A 7,048-nucleotide genomic window follows, 5' to 3' on the forward strand; every position below is an offset into this window, starting at 1 on the left:
TAATAGTGTGATTATTGTTATTCATATGCTGAAACAAACTACTTGTTTGGTTTCCTGTTCGAACATTATATCTGTGTTGTTTTAATCTCGTTTCAAGGTCTTTACCACTTTGTCCTATATATCTTTTATTGCAATGATTACATGGGATTTCATAAACACATCCATTGCTTTGTACAGGTGAATTTCTAATTAACATATCCTTTAAAGTACTATTCTTAAAAATAACATTAACATTAAAAACTTTCATTAATCTAGGAATTGTCAAGAAATTATTGTGGAATATATATTTGTTATTTATAGTCATTTTGGCATATATTGGGTTGTATAGCATTTGATATTGACATACACTGAACATAAGCCAAGATCTAAATATTTATCGATAGTTATAACCATTATACTGGTTTCAAAAATATCAATCCAACAAAATAATAATAAATCCTCTAATAAATTAATAAAAGTGTGTGAATAAAAGAGAATATTGGGATTGAATATTCATACACGAAACTTACCTAAGCCAGCCAATACGTGTTGAATAAGTAATCATTGAGATGTGTTATGTTTTGTAACTAGCGAGGTACGTATATATATATATATATATATATATATATATATATATATATATATATATATATATATATATATATATATATATATATATATATATATATATATATATATCGGATTTTGAGCGAAGCGAAAAATCTATTTTTGGGTGAGATAGCCATGTCGTCCTGATGGAAGTTCCTATAGGGTAGCTTCCTAGGTTATATTACAACTACGGCGATATTCCCAGAGAATTTACCTTAAGGTACCAGAATTCTAACTCCTGGAGCGAGTATCCCTCGTGAAAGGGATATCGCGACATATCAGAGGACGTATTCTAGACACGTCACATGGCAATCTACGACCTGAACAGAGATTTCGTCTCGTAGGAGGGAGATTGACGAGATACGAATTCGGGAAAGAAAAAGGGGAGCCGCTCCCAAGGCTTCCCTATCCCCCGATTCGTATGCGTGCCTGGCGCCAATCCTGGCGCCATCTGTATTCCTTGTAGCGTACACGAGGTGCTACAGATACTGTATGTAGGGAGGGGTCCTACAGCCCTTTCTTAGAAAGGCAAGGGCGGGTCCATCAGGACGACATGGCTATCTCACCCAAAAATAGATTTTTCGCTTCGCTCAAAATCCGTTTTTTGGGCTCAAGCCATGTCGTCCTGATGGAAGTGTACCAGAGCATTACTGTATCTGTGGATTCTCAGAACGTGCCGTACTCCCCGGAGGTATTTATTCCCGGTCGACTAGACCTAGAGACCTAAGATGTTACCGTTATACATCTTTTCAACTAACTATAAACTATGTTAGAGCTTCCTGCCCCCTACAGGGAAGAGTCCTACGAGACTCTGGAAAGTCTCGAAGAGTACATATATCTATGTATGAATACCAGGCAAGCTAATATAGTGGTCTCGCCCTATATTAAGTAAAGCATAGTTTGTATAGAACCACTGCGTCAATATATTGACCAGTAATCCGCACAATACTTGTATTGGACAAAGGTTTATATCCGCATAGGAAGAAACTAATAAAACCGCCCTCGTCCCTTTATGGGACGGAGTCCTCCCATTAGGGGACTTACATAAACCAATGCAACATAGCTTGCATAACAGAACAATTCTATCAGAATTATCCCAGATAAGATACATAGAATTAAAATGCTCAATTATACCAATAAATTGACACAGGTGAAAGAGACGCAAGGTTCTCAAGAACAAGTTTATTGACAGATAATAAACAGACAGGTTAACAACAAATACATATATTTATATAAAAGAGGGTAACCCAAAACTTTAAGCATAAGTATGATAGTAAACAGAACTTGTTTATCTGAAAGAAAAACCATTAAACACCACTTTAATAAGATACCAAGGTATCAAGTCATAAAAAATCTGTATTACAAATCAATCACATTAGCGTTAGAAACGCTTGGCACACATGTCTGAACTTATGCTAGGTTCACCTTTGAAAGAAGGAACAGTCTATATGGGCACTTGGTGCCCTCATTTAGTTTGTAGTACAGTATGTACCTACACACTCACCCTGGACTTAATCGTCCCAATTAAGACCACTGTTCCTCGCAGAGTTGAACAGTAGGGTTAACTACACGACCCACTGCTACCACAGATCTCTTAAGTTCCTCTACTTGCTTCGCATAGTGGCGAAAGAACACCCTGGAAGACTTACAGCCCGTGTATGAACGGAGATGTTCAAAATCCATACAATTAAAGAAATTTAGGGATGAGGCAACTTTCCTCGGATCGTGACCTGCGGGTGTACTGTCAGGATCCGCTCTGCGAATAAAATATGTCATTTTCGCTCTGAGTTGATTCAGAGATAAATTTGAGCCTGATGTTTCTCCCCTGAATAGTTGACCACCCTTGAAGTCTGAAGTTCTACGAAGATAGACCTTTAGGCATTCTAATGGACATAAAGATGCATCTTCTTTCAGAGGGCAGATTCTCCAGGGACCCCACCTGTTGGGGGGTAACTCATTCTTGGCGAGAAACGTAGGATCCGGAAACAGGTTCAGCTCCCACCCATCCAGGAACTGAACACGACCTGCCTCTCTCGAGAGGGCTACGATCTCACTAACCCTGGCCCCGGACGCGAGTGCAAATAGGAAAATAACTTTTTGCGTCAAATCCTTTAACACACATTCTTCATTGCTCAACAGGGAGGCGAAATGAAGAACTTTGTCTAAAGACCATGAGATGGGCTTTGGAGGTGCTGAAGGTCTGAGCCTAGCGCAGGCTTTCGGAACTTTATTAAAGATCTCGTTACCTAGGTCGATCTGGAAGGCAAATAAAATGGGTCTCATCAAAGCCGATTTACACACTGAAATCGTGTTAGCTGCCAATCCTTGGCCATGGAGGTGGATGAAGAAAGATAAGCAGAAGTCTGTTGAGATCTCCTGCGGATTCTTTGCCTTTACAAAGGCCACCCATTTTCTCCAAGATGACTCATATTGCCTTCTAGTCGATTTGCACTTGTATTCCTCTAGGAAGTCTATGCTGGCTTTCGAAATCCCGAAATGCTTTCTCACCGCTAGGGCGAGAAAATCATGAGCTGCAGGGTCTGGGTTTTCTGTAATGAAGCGCAGACAGTCGACTTCTGGACTCGCTGGGTCAGAACTGGATGTGGTAGCGGCACGAACTTCATCTGTAGTTCCAACGCCAAGGGGAACCACATACTGTTCGCCCACTTGTGGGCCACTATTGCCGCTACCCCCTTGAAGGATCTCAGTTTGTTGAGGACCCTCAACAGAAGGTTGTGAGGAGGGAACAGATAAATCCTGGACCATCTGTTCCAGTCGAGGGACATTGCGTCCACTGCTTCCGCTAAGGGGTCCTCGTACGGGGACACGTACAGGGGCAACTTCTTGTTGTCTTTCGTCGCAAAGAGGTCTATTTGCAGTTCTGGGACTTGATTCAGAATGAAGGAAAATGATCCTGCGTCTAAGGACCATTCCGACTCTATCGGTGTGAACCTGGATAGAGCGTCCGCTGTCACATTGCGGACTCCTTGAAGGTGAACTGCCGACAGGTACCACTTCTTCTTTTCCGCCAATCGGAAAATGGCTAACATCACTTGGTTGAGAGGTGGTGACCTCGACCCTTGTCGATTCAAGCATCTCACAACCACCTCGCTGTCTGTCACCAATCTTATGTGGATCGAGTGACGCGGGGAGACTTTCTTTAAGGTAAGGATCACTGCCATAGCTTCTAGAAAGTTTATATGAAAGGTCCTGAATAGCTTGGACCAAGTCCCCTGGACTTTTTTCCGATGAGAGTGACCTCCCCATCCCTCCTTTGAGGCGTCTGAGTGAATCGTCATCGACGGGGGAGGTGGCTGAAGAAGAACCGACTTCTTTAGATGTCTGGCTTAGGACCAAGGTCTGAGAAGAGTACGTAGCCGAGGCGGCACTGGTCTTCTCAGGTCTCTTCGCGCGTTTGATGCATACCTTCTCCAAACTCCGGTTGCATCCTTTAGCTGTGCTCTTAGCACTGGGTCTGTCACTGAAGCAAACTGGAGAGAGCCTAGTACCTTCTCCTGTTCGCGTCTTGATATCTTTTCGGAATCTAGAAGTCTCTTGACAGAGCCCGCTATCTCCTTCCTTTTCTTCGTTGGGATGGAGAAACTGTGTGACAAAAGGTCCCAGTGGATTCCCAGCCACTGGAACTTTTGGGATGGAGAAAGTCGAGACTTTTTCTTGTTGATCTTGAAGCCTAGGTACTCTAGGAACTGGATCACCTGACTGGAAGCTTGCAAGCATTCGGTCTCGGATGCTGCCCACACCAGCCAGTCGTCCAGGTAGGCTACTTCCTGAATTCCCTTTAGGCGTAATTGTTTGAGAGCTGCGCTCGCAAGCTTCGTGAAAATCCTTGGGGCTATGTTTAGCCCGAATGGCATGGCTCTGAAGGCGTACAGTTTCCGTTGTAGCCTGAACCCTAGGTAGGGGGAGAGTCGACGGCTGATTGGAATGTGCCAATAGGCGTCTGACAAGTCTATAGAGACTGAGTATGCCCTTTGGGCAGTAAGGTCCTTATGTGTTGCAGTGTTAGCATCTTGAATTTGCAATTCACTATGAACTTGTTGAGTGGTGACAAGTCCAGAATGACTCTGAGCTTTTCCGAGTCTTTCTTGGGAACACAAAACAGCCTCCCTTGGAATTTGATGGACTTCACCTTTCGGATCACATTTTTCTCCAACAGTTCTTGAACGTACTCCTCCAAAACGGCGGTGGAGTGTTGGAAAAACCGAAGGCATGGGGGTGGAGTGCTGTACCAGCTCCAACCCAGTCCATTCTTGAGTAGGCTTTGGGCCCAGGGATCGAAGGTCCAGCGATCCCAAAATTTCATCAGTCTCCTCCTACCGGTATCATTTCACTTGGACTGCCGTCCTGAGGTCTTGCCTCCCTGACCACGACCACCTCTGAATCCCCTTCCCCTTGAGGGGCGCCTAGACGAGCCTCTGGCTGCTCCTCTAGGTTTTTGCACGAAAGGAAGAAGACTGTCCTTCGAACGTTGGGGCGAATGTGGTTGACTGACCTGGCACAGCCTGGGGTACCCACTGAAAGGCAGTCGGGGTTTGTGCCACCATCTGGGGCACTGGAGGCAAAGGCAATTGCAGTTGCTGTTGCTGTCTATAAGGCTTGGTTGGCCGAAATGGTAGCCTAGTCTTCATATTCTTCCTCTTTGGTTTGAGGACCCTCATCCGGGGAAGATTTTCTTTTGATAGCCAGGCCCCACTTCTGGAGAAGGTTTCTATTCTCCACGGCGGCCTTATCAACAACCTCTTTGACCACATCGGTAGGGAAAAGGTCTTTTCCCCAAATGTTGGAGGAGATTAATTTCCTTGGTTCGTGTCTCACCGAAGCCCCGGCGAACACGACCTCCCTGCAAGCTCTCCTTGCCTTGATGAAGCCATAAAGGTCTTTCGTCACTGTGGCTAGGTGAGACTTAGCCACTACCATGAACATTTCATGGACCTTAGGGTCACTTGCCATTGTCTCAAAGAGTGGTCTGATGAGACCTTGAGGCAGCCAGTCTTTCTTTGGTCTCGAACTCTCTTCGTAAAAGAGATTCGGGCAGCTTGGGGAGGTCCTCGCCGAATTGCCGTCCAGCAATATCAGCCTCCAACTTTCCCACTGAGAATGTCAGATGGACATCCTTCCAGTCTTTGTGGTCCATAGGCAGAGCCAGCGACAAGGGTTTACACTCCTCCAGGGAGGGGCAAGGCTTGCCGGCCTCGACTGCGTTTAGGACAGCCGCAAACCCTTTTTGTAAAAAGGGGAAGGCTCTATCAGGAGAGGACACAAAAGAAGGGAGCTTCTTGCTCAATGCAGCTACCTTCGAATTCGAGAAGCCCCTCTCTTTCATCGAGGATGAAAGTAGGGCTTGAGCCTTAGCGTGGTCCATAATAATGACCTCCTTCGGCTCTGTCTCCTCCCTTGAAGCTGGTTCTTTTCTCAGGTCCGGACATAAGCAGTCCGGATATGATGCCTTGCTGGGCCAGAATTCTACCTCCTCTAGGGAACTGAACCCAGCTTATCCGAGATGACGATCTTACCAGTCGTCATCGGCATGTGCTCAGCATACCTCCATGGGTTAGCAATCTGAGCAATATGGGAAGGTCTTTTCACATTGAGCCTTTTCTGGGGCCCATGTGATTCTGCTAGGTACTGCATACGCAGTTCCATTGCAGCCGCCTTCTCCTGATTCTCCTTCTGCATTTGTTGGATCATTCCAACAATCGAAGAGAGGGCCTGTCCCAGTTCTACTGGGAGACCAGCCGATGTTGAGGGGATGGCTCCGGCATCTGAACCGGAGTAGCCGACACCTCGTCGACCCCATCCTCTACGACATCCGGGGTTTGAACTTGATCCTGACCTTCTGCAGGAGGTCTTCTTCCAAACCTTCGTCCAGGTCAGACATCCTGTCACACAACTGGATGTCTTGCATCGCATCTGCGATTTCCTCGTCCACCTGGACTTGATCTTGAAGGATCTTCTCTTGAGGCTGGGGAATTACTGCCTCAGCTGATGCCTGGGGAAAAAGATACGCCCTCATCTTCTCACTTGGAAGATAAGGGCCAGAGGTGTTCTTCTTGAAGCCCCTTACCCAAGTACGAAGCATTTCCCTAGCTATATCCCTTGATTCCGCCGTTCTAGGGGAATCAAAAGCCTCAGTAATCAGGTTAGTGCATACAGTACATACCTGAGGGTCCCAATACTGGAGATAATCCTTGGAGACAGCGCATGCTGCGTGTCTCCTACAACACTCATGTCCGCAGAGGTTCTTGCTGCGGACATTGCAGAAAACATTTCCGCACTTCGGAGGGTCCTCCTGTAAAAAGAAAAAATTTCCATGAGTATCAAGTGAATTATGTATCACTGGATATGCATAGTATAGCATAACAATTCATAAAGGAAAGACACACACTTGTGTTTCCCTCACAACTCATTGTTGCTGCCTTCCCAGATAATAAAATCAAAA

The sequence above is a fragment of the Palaemon carinicauda genome, chromosome 14, assembly GCF_036898095.1.
Source record: "Palaemon carinicauda isolate YSFRI2023 chromosome 14, ASM3689809v2, whole genome shotgun sequence".
Taxonomy (NCBI): domain Eukaryota; kingdom Metazoa; phylum Arthropoda; class Malacostraca; order Decapoda; family Palaemonidae; genus Palaemon; species Palaemon carinicauda.